General features: G+C 38.6%; 1 long non-coding RNA gene across 2 annotated transcripts in view; it reads right to left on the bottom strand.

The window, feature by feature from the left end:
- Nucleotides 1–20,399, bottom strand: part of LOC130704914 (uncharacterized) — a 28,353-nt gene extending 7,954 nt beyond the window's left edge. The window contains exons 1-6 of one of the 2 annotated variants that reach the window (XR_009005476.1): nucleotides 20,055–20,399; nucleotides 11,281–11,414; nucleotides 9,055–9,144; nucleotides 5,117–5,214; nucleotides 4,885–4,992; nucleotides 275–513 (exon numbers count right to left, since the gene is read on the bottom strand). This is a non-coding gene — a long non-coding RNA (uncharacterized LOC130704914). The remainder of the gene's footprint in view (nucleotides 1–274; nucleotides 514–4,884; nucleotides 4,993–5,116; nucleotides 5,215–9,054; nucleotides 9,145–11,280; nucleotides 11,415–20,054) is intronic. The other variant, XR_009005478.1, reaches the window with a different exon arrangement.
- Between the last annotated feature and the right edge of the window lie 378 nt (nucleotides 20,400–20,777).

Here is a 20,777-nt window from a genome sequence, read left to right as displayed (position 1 = left end):
ATTTCCATGTTTCTTTTTCAACATTTAAATCTTTATTCCATCTGAAGTTAATTTTTTGTATAATCTGTGAGGTAAGCGAGTTAAATGTTGTTTTTTCAAGTGATTCTCCAATACTACTTCTTAATTAATTCATCCTTACCCCTACTGACTTTTTAAATATTTTACTATATTGCATGTTCTTATATGTATACTTATATCCGTTTCTGAACTTTTGATAACCTGTGAGACCTACAATTTTAACCAGTATATACAGGAAAGGAAAAAGAATAGTTACTTGCAAATATATTCACCCAGCTATTCCCTGGAGATGGCGGTGGGTGGCTCAGACAACAGAAATTTATTTTCTCATAGTTCTAGGTGCTAGAAATCCAAGATCAAAGTGTCAGCAGGTTTGGTTCCTCCTAAGGCCTCTTTTCTTGGCCTGCAGATGGCCACCTTTTCAACGTGTCCTTACATGGTCTCTTCTCTGTGTACATGCATCCCTGGCGTCTGTCCCTCTTCTTACAAGGACACCTGTAATATTAGATTAAGGTCCACCCATATTACTCCATTTAACCTTAATATTACTCCATTTAACCTTAATCACCTCTTTAAAGGCCCTATCTCCAAATACAGTCACAGTCTGAGGTACTGGGGGGTAGGACTTCAACATATGAATGTGGGGGAACACAGTTCAGTCCGTAACACTGGCATAGAAGAAGGAACTAATAAAATGAGCTATTATTAAGTATTAAATATGTGTTGGGCAGGGCAACTGAATATCAAGGCAACCATAATAGGAAAGATGTGACCAACTTAGCTTTTTTCCCCCTATTTGACCAAGAATAGATGTTTAATGTTTGAACAGTTGGGACACAAGAGAAAGCCTTGTCCAAAGAGCTACTGCTTCAAACCAGGTCAGAGGACACTTGAAGACTAGAGCACAATGGCTCAGCAGGTGGATGCTGTTAAGGGAACTGAATTGGCTAATGGCCTCCGCAAACCACAGGTTACTATTTTAAATGTCACAAAAGACCACAGAGCATGAAAAGATGAAAAATAAAACCAGTGTGGGTCCAATCTTCAAACAAGTAGAACTGAGTGACAGCGCAGTTTGGCTCCATGTGACTAAACTAAATTGCTGAGAACTAAGGCTGTCTTTGGGCTAGAGGTAGACTACAATCTTTTCTGTCCTGGGGCTCTCAGGATAGAAAACAGCTTTTTTCTTTTTTCTATCCTTCTCACTAAAATCGTTTTTGCAGTCCTTGTAGAGTGAAACATCTGTGTGTTGGTCAAAGTCATGCAAAAGGGACACTAACTCTAGTGCTACAGAATGTAAATATAAGAGGGCTTATTTGACACCACATACAAAAATAAACTCAAAATGGATTAAAGACCTAAATGTACTACCAAATATTATAAAGCTCCTAGAGGAAAACAGAGGCAGAACACTCTTTGACATAAATCACAGCAATATCTTTTTGGATCCATCTCCTAATGTAAAGGAAACAAAAGCAAAAATAAACAAATGGAACCTAATTAAACTAAAAAGTTTTTGCACATCAAAGGAAACCATCAACAAAATGAAGACAACTTACTGAATGGGAGAAAGTATTTGTAAATGATATGACCAATAAGGGATTAATATCAAACATATATAAACAGCTCATATGACTCAACATCAAAAAAACAAACCCAATTAAAAAACGCGCAGAAGAGTTTGCAGCAACATGGATGGACCTACAGATTAGTGAAGTAAGTCAGAAAGAGAAAGACAAATACCATATGATGTCACTCACACATGGAATCTAAAACGTGACACAAATGAACTTATTTACGAAACAAAAGCAGACTCACAGACGTAGAAGACAAACTTATGGTTACCAAAGGGGAAAGGGAGATGGGGGAGAGGGATAAATTAGGAGTTTGGGATTAGTAGATACAAACTGCTATATATAAAATAGATAAACAACAAGGTCTTACTGTATAGCACAAGGTACTATATTCAATATCCTGTAATAAACCATAAGGGAAAAGAATATGAAAAAGAATACGTATATATATGTATAACTGAATCACTTTTCTGTACAGCAGAAACTAACAAAACATTGTAAATTAACTATATTTCAATTAAAAAAATGGTCAGAAGAACTAAATAGTCATTCTTCCAAAAAGGAAATGCAGACGACCAACAAGCACATGAAAAGATGCTCAACATCGCTAATCATCAGGGAAATGCAGGTCAAAACCACAATAAGATATCACCTCACACCTGTCAGAATGGCTATCAACAAAAAGAACACAAATAACAAACGTTGGAGAAGATGTGGAGAAAAGGGAACCCGTGTACACTGTTGGTGGGAATGTAAGTTGGTGCAGCCACTGTGGAAAACAGTATGGAGGTTTCTCAAAAAACTAAAAATAGAACTACCGTATGATCCAGCAATTCCACTCCTGGGTATGTACCCAAAAAAAACAAAAACACTAATTTGAAAAGATACATGCAACCCAATGTTCACAGCAGCATTATTTATAATTGCCAAGATACGGAAGTAACCTAAGTGTCCATCAATGGATGACTGGATAAAGAAGATGTGATGTATATATAAACAGAATGCTACTCAGTCATAAAAAAGAATAAAATTTTGCCATTTGCAGCAACATGGATGGACTTAGAGGACATTATGCTAAGTGAAATAAGTTGGAGAAAGACAAATACTATCACTTATATATGGAATCTAAAAAATACAACAAACTAGTGAATATATCAAAAAAAGAAGCAGACTTACAGATATAGAGAACAAACTAGTGGGTACCAGTGGGGAGGGGGGAGGGGCAATATGGGGTGGGGAAGTGGGAGGTACAAACAACTGGGTATAAGATAAGCTCAAGGATGTATTGTACATGAGGAATGTAGCCAATATTTTGCAATAACTGTAAATGCAAAGTAACCTTTAAAAATTGTATTAAAATTAAAAAAAATTTTTTTGAATTAAAAAAAAAAGAGGGCTTATTTGGGGAAAAAACTTCCAAGCAGATTTGAAGGAGCACAGCAATCCTCTGAGCTGTTGTTAGAGTGGAATGCTTAGGCTGGGCATAGCTGCACTGGACTAATCAGGGCCAAGCGTTCAAGTAGAGAGTAGTCACCCAACTCCCATTACAGTACAGAGTGACCCTTCTGCACACTAATGCTCTATATATTTGTAGGAAAAGAAAGAGCAGGCAACTATGATGCTATGGAAGACCCCTGAGGAAATAGCCTTGTTAGAAAGGGTATCCTCCAAAGCTCAGAAGCTTGTACTAGGTCATTCTCCTGTCAAGGGCTTCCAGGGCCCTCCAGAAGTACAGCCTGCTCAGTCAAGGAAAAAGAATAATCACATTACCTATCTATCAGCCATTGTAGGGAGGGTCAGGCAATCCTCAGTATGTATAAATGTCATTGGACTACTGGTCAGTTGAAATGGCAGCACAAAGAGTGACCAACTTTAAGGAGCTTTCACACGGTGTGGCCACACTGAGCCAGCTCCCTGCTAGGTGTGGAAAGAAGAGGCCTACAGGACTCTGCTCAGATTTGTATTAGGACCCAAGCTGTGATTTAAAAACAAAAACAAAAAAAACCCCTCTGGAGTTAGACTGCCAGAAAGGGCCATGAAAGTGGATCTCTAAGTTATCTTGTCATTTGAAGACCACCCACGGTCTCTTATTCCCAGAACATAGATAGCTTCTGAGTTCACTAAATGATCAATTCCTTCCCTTTGACTTTCCTCTCTGCTTCAGATACGCAATTGCTCTCTGGGCAAACGAAGGTCCAGAATCCTATCATTAACAGTATGAAAATAGTAAAGATGTCTCAAACATATATTATGGAGCAGATGTAATTTACAACAAAGGAAGAGGGTCATTTTAACTGAAAGATCACATACATTTTTGGCAGTTACAAAAAAAATCTGATAATTCTCAAATTTTTATCTCCAGTTTTCATCATCTTCTCTTGATACAGACATGTTCCCAACTATTGACTGAGTAAGTCCATCTGAAGTTATTTCATTCTAAACATATCCAAAACAAACTCATTCTTGTGAGTTGCAGTATCTACTTAAGTCATCTAAGCTAGAGTTCTCAGAGTCATCTTTGATCCCTAACACATCCTTATTAATTTGTCATCAATTCTTGTCAATTACACTCCCAAAATGCCTCTATAATCCATCTACTCCTCTTCATCATTATTGTTCCTGCCTAATTCAGCATCTTCTCGTAAGTGAACAATTGCCCAGCCTCTAAACGAATCCTCTTGCCTCCAGTTTCATTTTAATTTTTGATTTTTGATCCAAGAACCACCCCTTTGAGGCGTGGTAGAATTTAAGACTGACTTCTTCTGAACAAAGTAATTTGCTTCAGGAGGAGAAAAGCAAGAATTCATTAGGCCTGATTCACAACAGAGGAATGAAAGAGTTAAGAAATAGAGGAACAAGTCTTTCCGGGTCAATGTGGCATGATGCTGTGGTTTGATCCAATGATTCTGGCAGAGTACTATGCATGTTACTGAGAGGAGAGGGAGGGAGATTTCTTGATGGGAGATGGAAAGACAGAGGGAAAATGGCTGCTCAACAAGTGAGTTAAATTAGCTAAGAATCTAATAAGATTCAAAATGGGTGGCTATTAGCTTCCCTTAATTAATGTGCAAAAAAACGTGGGTATGTACCTACTCTAAAAATTATATACGATTTTTAACTTATAGAGAAAAAATTACCCCTAAATCCACTACCCTAATAATGATCACTATGTCTGTGCACGCCCTTTCCAGTCTCTGTCCGCTGCACACACAGCTGCAATCATAGCCTTCATCCTGGGTAAATATATAGAATTATATACCAAAAGATTTGATAAGTTAGAAAAACAACTGACCTTACTTAATCTCAAGCATTTCACTTGAGGAATTTTCAATCTGGAGTACATCACTCATTAGAGAGTAGTTCCTGCTGCTGAAGAGTGAAGTTGCAGCTTGGGTTGTACCTACACAATATTATATGGAAGAGAAGTTGGCAGAATTTGGTAAGGTGCTGTAGATTTAAAATTAGTGGACCCCAGATTTGGGGGAAATGCCTAAAGTCTAGAAAAAAAAAAGAGACTCTCTTACCTTCATAACACATTCTGGCTTTTATTAGCAGCATCCTTAAAAAGGAGTTAATAATGTCTACTTCACAGGGCTTTTGTGAGGAATAAGTGCACTGTAAACTATAAAAAATGATACAAATGTAAGGAAAAATGCTTAGTATCACTCATAAGTCTCTCACCAAACTCCAAACTTCCTATCTTGGTATCTCCCCACCCCACCCCACCCTCGGAATGCTATAATACAGAGGCAGAAAGACAGTTCTGTTGAAGCTGAGAGAAATAACAAACCAATTTCTCCTGGGATTGTCAGGGACATTTCACCAAGAGTTTTACAGGGGTAATAATGGGGCTCTGGGAGCTATATTTAATACTTATAAAAATCTAACCTGAAATTATACTGTTATCAGCAGTAAAGCTTTACAAGATAAATAAAACATCAAGACTTTATTTCTTGGGGTTTTTTTCCTTTTAAATGGAATTATATAAAACAAGTATGCACCTCATAGAAAAATTAATTGTTGCTTTATTTAATAAATATTGTGTGAGGCCCCATAATAACCACAGAGGACAAAAAGATGAATAAAATAAGTCATAATTCTTGCCTTTAAGGAACTTACAGTGCAATGAAGACAGATTAAGTTTAATGCACAGGTATAATACTACATGGCAAGGGCAATAATAAGGACAATCACAACAAAGGGAATAAATGCAGGACTCTTAACCTAGGCTTGAGTGGTGCTGAGTAGTCAGGGAGGGCTTCCTGGAGGAAGTTAAACCTTAGAAGACTTCTGGGAGTTATCCAGGGAAAGGCTGTGTGTGAAGGAAGATGGGGAGGCCAGATGATATCTCCAGGCAGAGGGAGCAATGCATGCAAAAGATCAAAGGTGAGAGAAAACATGTTACCAAGAAACTGTGGTTCAATAGGGCCCCAATGTAGAATTAGGGTACAGGAGTGATAGAGATAGGATGTGGAGATGATAGCATTTAACCTCAACTTTTATTTCAAAATGTTACACACCTAGAAAACACTTGAGAAAACAGTGCAATGAGTGTCTATATTCTGTTCACCTAGATGATATGGGTTGGGGTGGGGGAAGAGAGAATGAATGAATGAACTAATTAATTTGGCAAAATGTTAATAATCAATTAGTGGTAGGGTGAGAGAGTGGCATGGACATATATACACTACCAAATGTAAAACAGATAGCTAGTGGGAAGCAGCCACATAGCACAGGGAGATCAGCTCGGTGCTTTGTGACCACCTAGAGGGGTGGGATAGGGAGGGTGGGAGGGAGGGAGACGCAAGAGGGAAGAGATATGGGAACATATGTATATGTATAACTGATTCACTTTGTTATAAAGCAGAAACTAACACACCATTGTAAAGCAATTATACTCCAATAAAGATGTTTAAAAAAAAACAACAAAAAAAAGATATTAAAAAAAAAATCAATTAGTGGTAGAGAATTCTAACATTCTTGAGATGCTCCTTTTCCCCCAACCTATAAATGTACATCTTTCAATTATCTTTCCTCTATTTTTTCCTCCTCTCCACTCTTTGGAAACTCTGGAGATTAACTGGTTATAAAAACATTCTTATGCATACTCTAAGAATACCTAGTCCAGTAAACCAGTGTGTCTCAAACTGTTTTTCGTGACCAACCCCCTAAGGAACATTTTCAGACATTTATTTTCTAATTGCCTCCCTCAGGAAATTTTAATATACAGATATACTATATATCTGGTCCCTCTCTCTCTCTCTCTCTTTATACATTAAAGAGTAAGATTTTTTTATACCCCAAGAATGAAAAAACTGCCCACTTACAGGCAATGTCACTACCACTGAGAACACAAAAGAGGAATAAATCAGATTATAAACTCCTATTTCATTAGCTTTTAGAAACAATATTATTATATGAATCACTTATATAAATTAAGATAAACTCTAAGATTTCTAACAAAAAAGTTGTTAACTCCTAATGTTTTATTTCAGTTCTTCTAAGAAAATGTTTTTTTATTGTAAGCCACTTGGCCATAGACCCCCTATTTATACGCTCCAGAGAACCTAGTATGGTGGTAAAAGACCTAATAAGTCAATTATCATCTGGTCCTGACAAAATGAATTAAATAACGTAAGTCCCTGTTGGGAGGGGTTAGGGGAGGAGCATTGCAATCCCAAGTAGTTTGGGGGCAACAGAGGGACCTAATCAAGGCAAGTGCTGGAGAAGGAGAATGCTCTTCGTAGGAGGCAGAGAAACTTAGACAGGTGTTTGAATGAGAATGTTGTACTGAAGAAGAACTCTACCAGTAACACTGTTTTACCACAGTCTAGAGCAGTGTTGTTCAGTAGAAATTTAATGTCAGCAGTCTATGTAATTTTATTTTAGAAGCCACATTTAAAAAGTGAAAAAGAAAGAAGTGAAAATAAATTTAATAATAGATTTTATTTAATAGATTTTAATTAAAATATTATCACTTTTAGATAAATGAACTGTAGTACCTTCATACATTGGAATGTTATTCGGCGCTAAAAAGAAACGAGCTATCAAGCCATGAAGACATGAAAGAATCTTAAATGAATATTATTAAGTGAAAGAAGCCAATCTGAAAAGGCTACTCACTGTATGACTTTCTGGAAAGGGCAAGATTATAGACAAAAAGATCAGGGGTTGTTAGCCGTTTGGGGAGAAGAGATAAACAAGTGGGGCACAGTGAAACTATTCTGTATGATACTATAATAGTGGATACATGTCATTATACATTTGTCAAAACCTATAGAATGTACAACACCAAGAGTAAACCCTAATGTAAATATGGACTTTGGGTGATAATTTGTATCAATTATGACTGATCAGTTATAACAAGTGTAACTCCCTAGTGCAGGGTGTTGATGGTGAGGGAGGCTGGCGGTGGGGGGGACATAGAGAACTCTCCACATTTTTTGCTCAATTTTGCTGTGAATCTAAAACTACTCTAAAAAATAGTCTATATTTAAAATATATATTATATAACATTTTAATGTGCAATCAAGATAAAACATTATTAAATGAGATATTTTACATTTTTTTCATAATAAATCTTTGAAAACCAGCACGTACTTTACACTTACACCATTTCTAATTTATATTAACAACATTTCAAGTGCTCAAAAGCCACTTATAGCTAGTGGCTCCCATACTGGATAGCTTAAGTCTAAAGCAGTGGCAGCACCAAGCCACACTGGATACATATATAAGGAAAAAGTGTTTTGCTCTGCAACTGCAGCTTCCAAACAACCCTTTGAATCTTCTTTCGACCCAGATTGCTGGCTCTCAGCTCCTCTCATATAGATATTCAGGAGCATCTTGCCAGAGAGTCCCCTCCCCAGTCCAGCCCTCCAGACAGTATCACTCCAAAGATTATTTTTTATGGGACTCTGTCTAAAAGAGAGGCATGGAACACTGAAGAATAGAAGGAATTTATCACACCAGAGTTTCCTGAAAATACCTCATTAGTATTAGGTGTACTCCTCATTAATAACAGGAGAAAAAGCTTTCAAGTACTGTACACTGTGCAAGAAAATGAAGAATTTATTAAAATGCACAGCAGATTTAAATGCTACCTAGAAAATAGGTACTTAAAATAAAAGTAGTTTTTGTCATTATGGAAATAAATAACTAGGCTTTGCCTCAGTTGGTGGGGATTATTTATATTTCCTTGCAACTAGAAACATTATTTATTTATATTTCCTAGCAACATTCCTGGAACTAATGTACAGACCTCTCTGTATGCCATGAAACATTATAATCTACTCATGCTCTAAATGCTATTGCCAAGATGCGGGTGCACTTCAGCTCAGAAAAGTTAGCTGTCATTTGAATTAGAAAAGGCACTATGTTAAATCCGTCTGCCTTTTCATATTCATCACTTTCAAGTTCTATCACTCACAGAAATGAGGAAAAAAAGCATTTATTTGCTTACCATTTCTAACAGCTCTTCCAAATGAAGGGAAAGGAAAAAACCAGAAAGTGGACCAATTATAACAAAATAAAAGGGCAGTCCCAAAGAATCCTGCAAAGAAAAGAGCATGACATAAAGCAGAATGCACACATATCATGTAAGCTTTATTTATAGTTACAAAAATCATTATTAAAGGTCTAACTCCCATCTGAGTCCTCTTTCAAATAAAGGAAGAAATTTAAAAATAAATATATAAAACTGGTATTTAACTGTATATGGCATTTTTATTTTTTTTTATTTTTTTATTTTTTTTAAAATAAATTTATTTATTTTTGGCTGTGTTGGGTCTTCGTTGCTGTATGCGGGCTTTTCTCTAGTTGTGGCGAGAGGGGGCTACTCTTTGTTGCGGTGCGCAGGCTTCTCATTGCGGTGGCTTCTCTTGTTGTGGAGCACGGGCTCTAGGCGCAAGGGCTTCAGTAGTTGCGGCAAGTGGGCTCAGTAGCTATGGCTCGCAGGCTCTAGAGTGCAGGCTCAGTAGTTGTGGCGCACGGGCTTAGTTGCTCTGTGGCATGTGGAATCTTCCCGGACCAGGGCTCGAACCCGCGTCCCCTGCATTGGCAGGCAGATTCTTAACCACTGCGCCACCAGGGAAGCCCTATGTGGCATTTTTAAAACTAAAAAGTCTACATGAAAAGTCAAAATTTTTCCATCTTTATACCTAAACCTTTTCAAATAAGTATCTTAATATAATTTAATAAAATGACATGATTACCTGGGATTTGATTTAAAATACTCCAACAAAGAAAAATGATCATAAAAGTTGGAGAAATATATAAGAATGACAGAATGCCACTAACTGGTGAAGCTGAATGATGGGTACTTGGGGCTGTGTTATACTTTTCTCTCCTCTTGTACACAGCTTATATATAAAGATGCCCAAATAAAAAAAGTTCAAAAATTGTTGGTGGTAAGTTTTAAAATATATGAGTATCTTTAACAACAACAACAACATAAAAGTTAATTGGTTGTCTCTGACTCAAGGTGTGGCATGGGAGATTTACTATTTACTTACACTTTCTTAAATTGTTCACGTGTTTTTATCAAACATTATTTTATCAATGGAAAAAAAATCTATATACACACAACGTATATATGTATGTAACACACACACACCCCCAGACATGTACATACACGTGCATATATATGATATATATACATTTTTATATAATTTATATGTAAAATATATAATTATGTATATAATTACATTACATATACATGCATGTGTGTGTCTTGTTAAGTATAGAGCATTTAACTCTTCCTGAAGATACTGCTATGCATTTAGCTCTGTACCTAGTCAGCTGTGGGTCCTTAGGCAAGTCACTTCCGAGTCTTCCTAAGGGTAACACATAAATGAGAAAATACATTTGAAAATGCCTAGTGCAGCGTCTGGCACAATACAGGTACTCACTTAGTGCCGGTTTAAATGACATTTAATATGTGGGGAGAACCAGATTTATTATGGAGGTAGGCCTGCCCCTAACATTTGAGGGACCATGAGCAAGAGGAGAAACAGGTGCAAACAGCCCATGATCTGTTCTTCTTCCACCCAACAGAGGGGCCTCACACACATTTGTGTGGCTATCCCAACAAACTTGATCAAGCTCCACCACCCACAACAGCTGGCCGTTACCACTCCTGAGGCCTAGGTGTAGGCACACTTATCCTGTCTATAACCAAAGAAGAGCCAGCACAGGCCCTGGAAGTGGGCTTCCAGCTATCTGTCAGGGAATTTCAAGAATCCCTGGTAGCTAGAGTATCCTCTGGAATGTGTGTGTGTCAGTGGGGGGTGGGGTGGGGTGGAGAGTAGTGGGGAGATGTACTCTTAGAATATCTTGGCCCCTGGGAAGGGATGTAACTGGAGAAGGGCCACAGGGGGTCCTTTCAAAGCAAAGGACCCAGGGCAGGGGACCCAGGGGCCTGGTTTAAAAGCAGCACCGATTAGAGACGAGGTGTTGTATTGAATCACTCAACAGAGTAGGAGTCAGAAAACATGGATTCTTGCCCAGTTCTACCACTAACTTCTTGTGTGACCTTAAGCCAATGTCTTTACCTAGCCACGCCTCAATTTTCTCATACATCCATTCAATAAATAATTATTGGGCTCCAACTATGGGACAGGCATGCACCTAGATACTGTGGATAGACATAGAATTTAATAGACAATAGTCCTTGCCCTCAAAGACTTACCATTTTGGTAGAGAATAAGCCATGAAGATATCTAGGGCAAACGTATTCCAAACAAAGGGTCTCTTCCAAATCAAAATTTTCATGATTTATCTTGGAAGTTGACATGTTCATTAAATATAAATCACAAAAGAATCCTAAGAGGAAAAAAAAATAGCATATGTTAAATTATAATGCAACATTATAAAGAGTGCAAAGCATGACTTTTATGATCCATTCTCTAATATAACAGACTGAGCACTGCACAACTGCTGCTCTAATTTGAATCACGAGAATCATCACCAATCTCCAAATGTGCCAGTTTCTTTATATTATTACTGATTTAATTTAATCCTGTATATTTTATATAGAAGATAAATTTATATGAGATATGATCACAAAGCATTTATCCACATTAATTTGTTTAATATAATGTATCAGATGCTTTTTAAAAGGTTAATGAGTTTTATTACATGATAAATATAGCAAAGGAATTTACACAAAGATATGAATAGAGTGTGCAATAATGTATAAATAGTCTAAGAATAGTTAATATTTATACCAAACCAATTAAGATTGGGTGCAGCTTCCTGACTACAACAACTATAGAATGTCTGGGGTCATGGCAGAGAATTTGGTCAGATGATTAGGAGTCAAGTGAGAAGAGCCAGAAGATCTTGGATAAGACAGCGAAAATTTTTTTTTCTGAAAAGGTAGGTAGTTAAGTAATAATGGAACTTAGTTCTTGTTTACTTCCAGTCTGACCTAAAAGCAGTTACACAAGGAGAGCCTCAAAGCTCAGATCATTCTAGCCATTGCATCGTACACCTCAAAGTTGAGGAGTTTCCCATTTATCAGAAAATATCCATTATAAGGGAGTATTTATACTTGCTAGATCTCACAATTAGAATCATCTCAGGGTACAGTGAATTTCTAGATGTAAATCAAAGCGCCAATAATGCAATGCAACCAAGTTCTACCTTCTCTGTCTCTGTTCAAAATAAACAAGATAGAACACCGTGCACTGTCCAAGCTTTACCAGTAGCATAGCTTTTTATTGCAGCTACTTCCACTAGATGGCACTAAAGACTCAGGCTTTTGAAAAAAAAAAAATCAGAAAGCAAAAATGACCTACTGAAATAAACAATAAATTTCTCCAGTCATCTATCCTATCATTATGATCAGTTTCTTAGAAATTAAACATGAATCTAGGCCATTTATTCACATATGGAACATTTATTAAACCATACTATGTTTGAGACATGTGCCCAATGTTGGGAATGCAGAAATAAAACAGTTCCTTGCTCTTAGTGTGGGAGGGGTGGGGTGTAGTGAGGGCAGAGGACAGAAACAGACAAGCAAGTATAAAATTGAAATGCAGAATGTTAAAGACTTATTAGAGGTCATCACAGAGTACCACGGGTAGCACATAGAGCAGCACATAATAAAGACTTAATCAATGAAGGATTCCTAGAGAAGCTGCTGTCTGAAAACTGAGCTTTGACCAATGGGTAGGAATTAACTAGGCAAGGAGAATGATCAGGGTGTCCTAAGCAGAGCAAGTAGCTTGTACAATCATAAAAGAGGCAGAAGCTCAGGGTGCATGCTGGGGTCAGGGTGGGGCAGTGCAAGAAATGAACTTGGCTGGGCTGGCAGAGGTAGAGTCAAGCCCCTACTAGAAGATAATCTGCATGAGAGCAGGGACTTTTGCTTGTTCTACACAATGATAAATCCTGGCACAGAGTCAAAAGTCCCTCCCTTCATAGAACAGATTATTCTAGTGGAGAGCAAGCCACGAAGACATTTGGGGAAAACATATTCCAGGTGCTTAAATGATATTTGATGAATAAATGAAGGTACTGAATAGCCACTGAAGATCATGATCAAAATGTAGTTTCAGAAAGCTCTCTAACAGGATTATAGCGAATGGATTGGAAATAGGGACACTAATTCGTAATCCAAACAAAGTATGATAAGAATTTGAAGTAAAGCAGGAAGAGCAGGGAGGGAGCTGCTCCCTGCAGTGGGCTGGTGCTTTCACCTCCAAATCCCACAACAACCAAGGGAGGATGAAAAGTTGTTTGTTTGTTTTTTTTTAAAGGGTGGAGGGGGGCTAAAGGGCCCTGGGAAATAACAACATTTAAAAGCCATATAGAGGAAGTAGTACACCCCAGGGAGAAAGAAAAGGAATGATTAGAGGGGCAGGAAGAGGAGAGAAGATCAAGAAGAGTGTTATAGCAACCAAACAGGGGGAAGTTTCCAGAAGAAATTGTCAATGTCAAAAGCTATAGCAAATTCTATAGATAATAACTGAAAAGTATCCACTGGATACAGCAAGTGGGAAGTTATCAGAGACTTTGGCAACAGCAATTTCAGGGAATGGTGAGAGGAAAAGCCAGACTGTACTCTGTTTAGGAGTAAAATGTGAGGAGAAGAATTAGAGAAACAAGTGTAGACTATTCTTTTTAAGAGGCAGAGCAAAATCAGGAGCTCAAGACAGGTTGTAGGGTAGAAGAACAGAGTGAAGCATGGGTATGAGCTGAAAGAAAAATCCACCAGAAAGTATGATGTCACTTACATGTGGAATCTGAAAAAGCCAAACTCATAGAAACAGACTAGAATGGTAGTTACTAGGGGTAGGTGGCAGGGGAAAATAGGAGATGGTGATCAAATGTACAAACTTCCAGTTATAAGAGGAATAAGTTCTGGGGATCTAAGGTACAGCATGGTGACTACGGTTAACAGTAGTGTGTTGTATACTTGAAAGTTGCTAAGAGAGTGGATCTCAAATGTTCTCACCACAAAAAAGAAATGGTAATTATGTGTTATGATGCAGGTGTTAGCTAAGCTATGTTGGTAATCATTTTGTAATACATAAATGTATCAAATCAACAAGTTGTACACCTTAAACTTATACAATATTATATGTCAAATATATCTCAATGAAGCTAGAAAATTAAATTTAATTAAAAAAAAAAAAGTATGAAGAGAGAGGAGGAGGAGGCAGTTGAGACTGGGCTTCAGAACACAGATCTTAGGAGAAAGGACTGTCCTTGCTCTGAAATAAGGCAGGAGGAAGGATGGTGAGTGACAGAAACAGCTATAATGTTGAAAGGTAAGTCTGACATGGCTCTCTGGTTCACTTTCTATACATTCACTCCATGGCTGGTGGTGATGATCAGGCATACTGTCTAATCCAGACCTGCCTGGTTTCCTGATGGGTCATCTTCCCTTCCTAGTCTTCTTGTCTTTGGTACATTCCCTGTCTTGGGCTACAGGAGTGGGCTGAAACTCCTTAGACACCTTAATGGACCTGCTCACTTACATCAGTCCTGTTCCTCTGATCTCATGACTCTGCACTTCCCTGTAACTATTTTCTGCCTGGGGTCCCCAGAAAGATGAAGCAGTATGTGAGCATGGAACAAAACACTAACTAATTCTGGGAAAGTAGAATCCTTAAATAATCCTCTCCCTTAATCTCACCCCATATCACTTATGGTCTGCATTATCCACAAAACTCTTGGTTGCAGGTCATCCCATTTGTTCTACTTCAAGATCATTTATTTGCCTCATCACTAATAAGTCTTTTTTAGATGTCTACTGTGTAGGCACAGGATTGGTTGCCAAGGGTTTTTCATCTCAATTGACAAAGAATGTATGTGTGTATGTGTATATATATGTATACATATATACATATATCAATACATGCATAATAAATAAAAACGTTTAATACCAGAATGTAGCACAAACTGAAAAGTGAAAAGTAGAGGCAGAAGAGCTATTGGAGTCAAATCTGGAGCTCTGAAATAACAGGGAAAGTTTCACGGAAGTAGTGTGAAGCAGCGTAACATAGAAGGAAGGGTATGTTTCAGAAATTGGTTGCATTTCTTTACACTAACAATGAAATATCAGAAAGGAAATGTAAAAAAAACAATATCTTTTAAAATGGCACCAAAAAAAAAAAATTAAATACTTAGGAATAAACCTGACCAAGGAAGTGAAAGACTTATATGCTGAGAACCATAAAACATTAATACAGGAAACTGAAATTGATTCAAAGAAATGGAAAGATATCCCATGCTCTTGGATGGGAAGAATTAATATTGTTAAAACGGCCATACTAGCCAAAGCAATCTACAGATATAATGCAATCCCTATCAAATTACCCATGACATTTTTCACAGAACTAGAACAAATAATCCTAAAATTTATATGGAACCATAAAAGACCCAGAATTGCCAGAGCAATCCTAGGGAAAAAGAACAAAGCTGGAGGCATAACCCTCCCAGACTTCAGACCATACTACAAAGCTACAATAATCAAAACAGCATGGTTTAAAAAAAACCCAAAAAAAACAGCATGGTACTGGAACAAAAACAGACATATGGATCAATGGAACAGAATAGAGAGCTCAGAAATAAACCCACACACCTACAGTCAATTAATCTTCAACAAAGGAGGCAAGAATATATAATGGGAAAAAGTCTCTTCAGCAAGTGGTGTTGGGAAAGTTGGACAGCCGCATGAAAATCAATGAAGTTAGAACATACCCTCACACTATATACAAAATAAACTCAAAATGGCTTAAAGACTTAAAAATAAGACATGACACCTTAAAACTCCTTGAAGAGATCATAGGCAAAACATTCTCTGACATAAATCATACCAACGTTTTCTTAGATCAGTCTCCCAAGGCAATAGAAATAAAAACAAAAATAAACAAATGGGACCTAATCAAACTTACAAGTTTTTGCACAGCAAAGGAAACCATCAACAAAATGAAAAGACAACCTATGGAATGGGAGAAAATATTTGCAAATGATGCAACAGACAAGAGATTTCCAAATCTCTGTAATTTCCGAAGTATACAAACAGCTCATACAACTCAACAACAACAAAAAACAAACAACCCAATCAAAAGATGGGCAGAAGCCCTAAATAAACATTTCTCCAAAGAAGAAAATGGCCAATAGGCACATGAAAAGATATTCAACACTGCTAATTATTAGATAAATGCAAATCAAAACTACAATGATGTACCACCTCACACTGTTCAGAATGGCCATCGTTAAAAAGTCTACAAATGGGCTTCCCTGGTGGCGCGGTGGTTGAGAATCTGCCTGCCAATGCAGGGGACACGGGTTCGAGCCCTGGTCTGGGAGGATCCCGCATGCCGCGGAGCGACTGGGCCCGTGAGCCACAATTACTGAGCCTGCGCGTCTGGAGCCTGTGCTCCACAACAAGAGAGGCCGCGATGGTGAGAGGCCCGCGCACCGCGATGAAGAGTGGTCCCCACTTGCCGCAACTGGAGAAAGCCCTCGCACAGAAACGAAGACTCAACACAGTCATAAATAAATAAATAAATAAATAAATAAAAGAACGTGAATTTCTTTAAAAAAAAAAAAAAAGTCTACAAATAACAAATGCTGAAGAGGGTGTGGAGAAAAGAGAATGCTCTTATACTGTTGGTGGAAATGTAAGTTGGTGCAGCCACTATGGAAAAACAGAATGAAGGTTCCTCAAAAAACTAAAAATAGAATTACCATATGATCCAGTAATCCTACTCCTGGGCATATATCCAGACAAAACTATAATGCAAAAAGATACATGCACCCCTATGTTCACAGCAGCACTATTCACAATAACCAAGACATGGAAACAACCTAAATGTCCACTGACAGATGAATGGATAAAGAAGATGCAGTACATATATATAATGCAATGGAATACTACTCAGCCATAAAAAAGAACGAAATAATGCCATTTGCAGCAACATGATGGAACTAGAGATTATCATACTAAGTGAAGTAAGTCAGACAGAGAAAGACAAATACCATATGATATCACTTATATGTGGAATCTAAAATATGACACAAATGAACCTATCTACGAAACACAAACAGACTCACAGACATAAAGAACAGACTTGTGGTTGCCAAGGGGGAGGATAGGTTGGGGAGGGTTGGGGAGGGATGGGGAGGGATGGGGAGGGATGGAGTGGGAGGTTGAGGTTAGCAGATGTAAGCTATTATATATAGAATGGATAAACAACAAGTTCCTACTGTATAACACAGGGAACTATATTCAATATCCTGTGATAAACCATAACGGAAAAGAATGTATATACATGTATAACTGAATCACTTTGCTCTACAGCAGAATTTAACACAACGTTGTAAAACAACTATACTTCAATAAAAAAAGAAAAAGTCAATTAAAAAAAAGAAGTGGGAGGAATTGGGAGATTGGGATTGACATATATACACTAATGATACTATGTATAAAATAGATAACTAATGAGAACCTACTGTATAGCACAGGGAACTCTACTCGATGCTCTGTGGTGACCTAAATGGGAAAGCCGAAAAAGAGGGGATATACATATACGTACAGCTGATTCACTTTGCTGTACAGTAGAAACTAACACGACATTGTAAAGCAACTATACTCCAATAAAAATTAATTAAAAAAAAAAAGAGAAGGTACATTTAAATAATAAAGGTGGAAGAATTCTGAAGACAAAATTGGATAAGGCCAAGAAGTGTTCTTGGCAATGTTTAGGTAAACTAAAAGGCAAGTTTTATGGATCTATTAAGGAATCCAGATTTTATCCTATGGGGATTGGGAGCTACTGAAGCTTTTAGAATGAAGACTGATTTGTATCATATTTTTACAATTAATTTGGAAAAACTGTATAAATTCAACTGAGAAAAAATGGAGGGCAGGAATAATTCAGAGGCTAGTCTAATACTTGAAGTAAGGGTGATAATGTCCTTATCATCGGAAAATTCTACACAGTAAGGTATTGGCAGTGGGGATGGAAAAAAACTGGTATCTGCCTGGATATGGAAAAAGAGAAAGGAGGCCAAGAGCACTATAAGGTTTCAAGCTGGAGGGAAGGGAGAAGGATGATATCCTTGAGAGAATAAAATAGGAAAATTCAAAGAGCATAGTTTGGTGAATAAAGCAGCTCAGTGAAGTTTAAGATATGCAGGGCTTAAGGTGATGGGGTCACACTTGAGCACAGGTTTATAACAGATGGCTGTGACCAAAGCTCAGGAGAGAGGTCAGTACTGAAAGTGTGACTCTGAGGATCATCTGCATAAGACGAAAAGGTAAAGTGGAGGAAGGGGAACTAGTGAGGAAGGAGAACGTGAGAAGCAGTCCAGGAGACCAGAAGGCCAGGAGGGTATTTCAGAAGGCAAGGGGGAAAGCAAGTTTTAAGGATGAAGAAGTACATAACAGTGGTGACTACTAAAGAGACTGTAGTGAGAAAAGGCCAGTGACATGGTCACTTGTGATCCACAAGAGAAATCTCAACAGGAAAGAGGAGTTAGTTTATTTGGGGGAGGAAAGAAATGGGTGGCGATGGTGATATTGAGAAGACCATGAGGAAAGCAGAAAGTGAGATTACTCTTCTGAAATGTAGTGGTGAGAGTCACAAAGGTCAGTAAGTTGACAGGCAACCTAGTCAAGGGAGGATTTGGTAAAAGAACATGCTAGTAAAGGACTGACTGAAAATGTAGGAATAGCAAGGTTTTGAGAAGGCAGGAAAGGTTGGAATCAAGAGCAAAAGTCCTGTGGGGTTAAACTTGCAATAGAAGAAAAGCAGTCAGGAGAGGTCTGAAAGGAGGTGTGATGAATCATAGATATTTTTAGTAAAAAGTGAGGGAGTTGCTTTTCTTAATTAAACGCAGTTACCTGCTGAGTATATAAAGGATTCAATGCTTAAGAAGCTGGAAAAGGAAAGGGTAGAGAGGTGGTTGGGTTAGAATCTTAAACATGGCGTCATAAGACAGAGTTCAAGTCTCAGATGTGTTACCTTGGGCTGGCCACCAAACTTGAGACTTTTCTCAGAGAGTTGTTAAAAGATTAAGTAAGATAATAAACATGTAAATTATAAAGCACTTCTTAAACAAGAGAAGCTTGGAACATCTACCATAGGAAATATGATAGAGCATGAATAAGAGATGAAGCAAAGCATGACCGGGCATCAGGGAGGGTTGAGGTGAAGTTCAGAGCAAGAATATATAGCAAACCCAAGTCTGCACAGTTTTTGTGACTCACCCCAGCATACTGGAGAGGAGAAAGCAGATTCTGAGCCAGTAGGTATGGAGAAGGGCAAGAAGCTGAAGAAATCTAGGTAAGGACTATTTTAAGACCTTTGTAGGCATGCTTACTTTTGGAAATTACATGTAATTTACATATAAAAGTGGCATTTGACTCACTGACATGTTATATTTTGGATATGGCCAAACATTTCAATTTTTATTTTATAGTTTCTTTTCATATTTCAGAGTCAAGTTTTTGTTCGTTTGTTTCAGATTCCATATTTCTTAAAGCTTAGGCTCCAGGCTCTGTGCCTACAGCACGAAATGGATAATGAAGACATCAATGAGACAGTTGCCCATTGGGTCCAAATCAAGTAGGGAAAGTCATTAACAAAGCAAGCAGTGAGATAGATAATCAGACATCCTACACTGGCTTAAGAGGCTAAGGAGAACAAGTGGAGGGTAAGGAGCCAGAGTGTTACCATTTCTGTAATTCTAGAGATACAGGTCCTAGATCCCAGGTGTAGCAAATCCCCCATAAGGCCAAATCAGGAGACTCGTAAGGACACTATAAGAAGACAAAGAAACTGTGAAGGAAAGAGTGCCTGATGTGTTCATCTTCCCATTAGTTTGTGAGCCCACAAAGGGCTTATCCCTCTTTGATATCTTCCACTATCCCATTGTGACCGGTTACGGGCCGCCCCTGATTGATAAAAACAGCGGACAAACTTGCCCTGCTTCTCTTACACAAAACTGTAGAATTCTGGATGACAAACAACCCCTTAGCCATCTGCACCTCTGGCCCCGACGGACGAAACAACGGCTTCTCCAGCCCCAGGGAATCTGGAGTCGAGCTCCCGGGCGCTGGCCGAACGAAGGCAACGCTAGACCTGGGTTCAACAGTCTCCCTGACGCGTCCTCATAACCAGTCTGGCCCGGAAAATGCCAGGAGCCGGCAAGCCGCTTCTAGAAGCTCTGGTAACCAGCACGCTAGGCCTCGGTGACTCCTTAACTAAAATAAGCTGGGAGGCCCAGAGAGGAACTCGCAGGCTCTCAGCCGCGCCGAGGAAAAAACGCCAGCCGCGGGGTCCGAAAGCTCGGGAACCAGGAAAACTCCTCCTACTTCAACTCCCAGCAAGCCCTGGGCAGAGCTCGGGACCACCTGACAGCGCCACCCACCAATGAGAGGGCGCAGGCTGGGTTGGTGGGACCAATCCGAGGGCGCAAAGGAGGCCGTCCCCGTGGCACATCAGCGCGGCTTTTTAAGTGGTACTCTGGCCTCTCTGGTCGCCACAGCCGTAGAGAGGGGGACAGTCGCCGTGAAATGGTGACGCTGGCTATACTATGCCGCTCACTCCCAGCTTTACTCTTTTTCTCCTCCGAGGCCCAAGCCCTCAGGCCGCCCCGCCTCAGGCCCTTAGTTTGATCCCGCCCCTCCCCGGAGAGGACAGGCAAAGATGTGGAATTTCC

This window comes from Balaenoptera acutorostrata, chromosome 1 (genome assembly GCF_949987535.1).
Source record: "Balaenoptera acutorostrata chromosome 1, mBalAcu1.1, whole genome shotgun sequence".
Classification (NCBI taxonomy): domain Eukaryota; kingdom Metazoa; phylum Chordata; class Mammalia; order Artiodactyla; family Balaenopteridae; genus Balaenoptera; species Balaenoptera acutorostrata.
The sequence above is the reverse complement of the archived record's forward strand: the minus strand, read 5'-3'. Positions and strand labels throughout refer to the sequence as shown.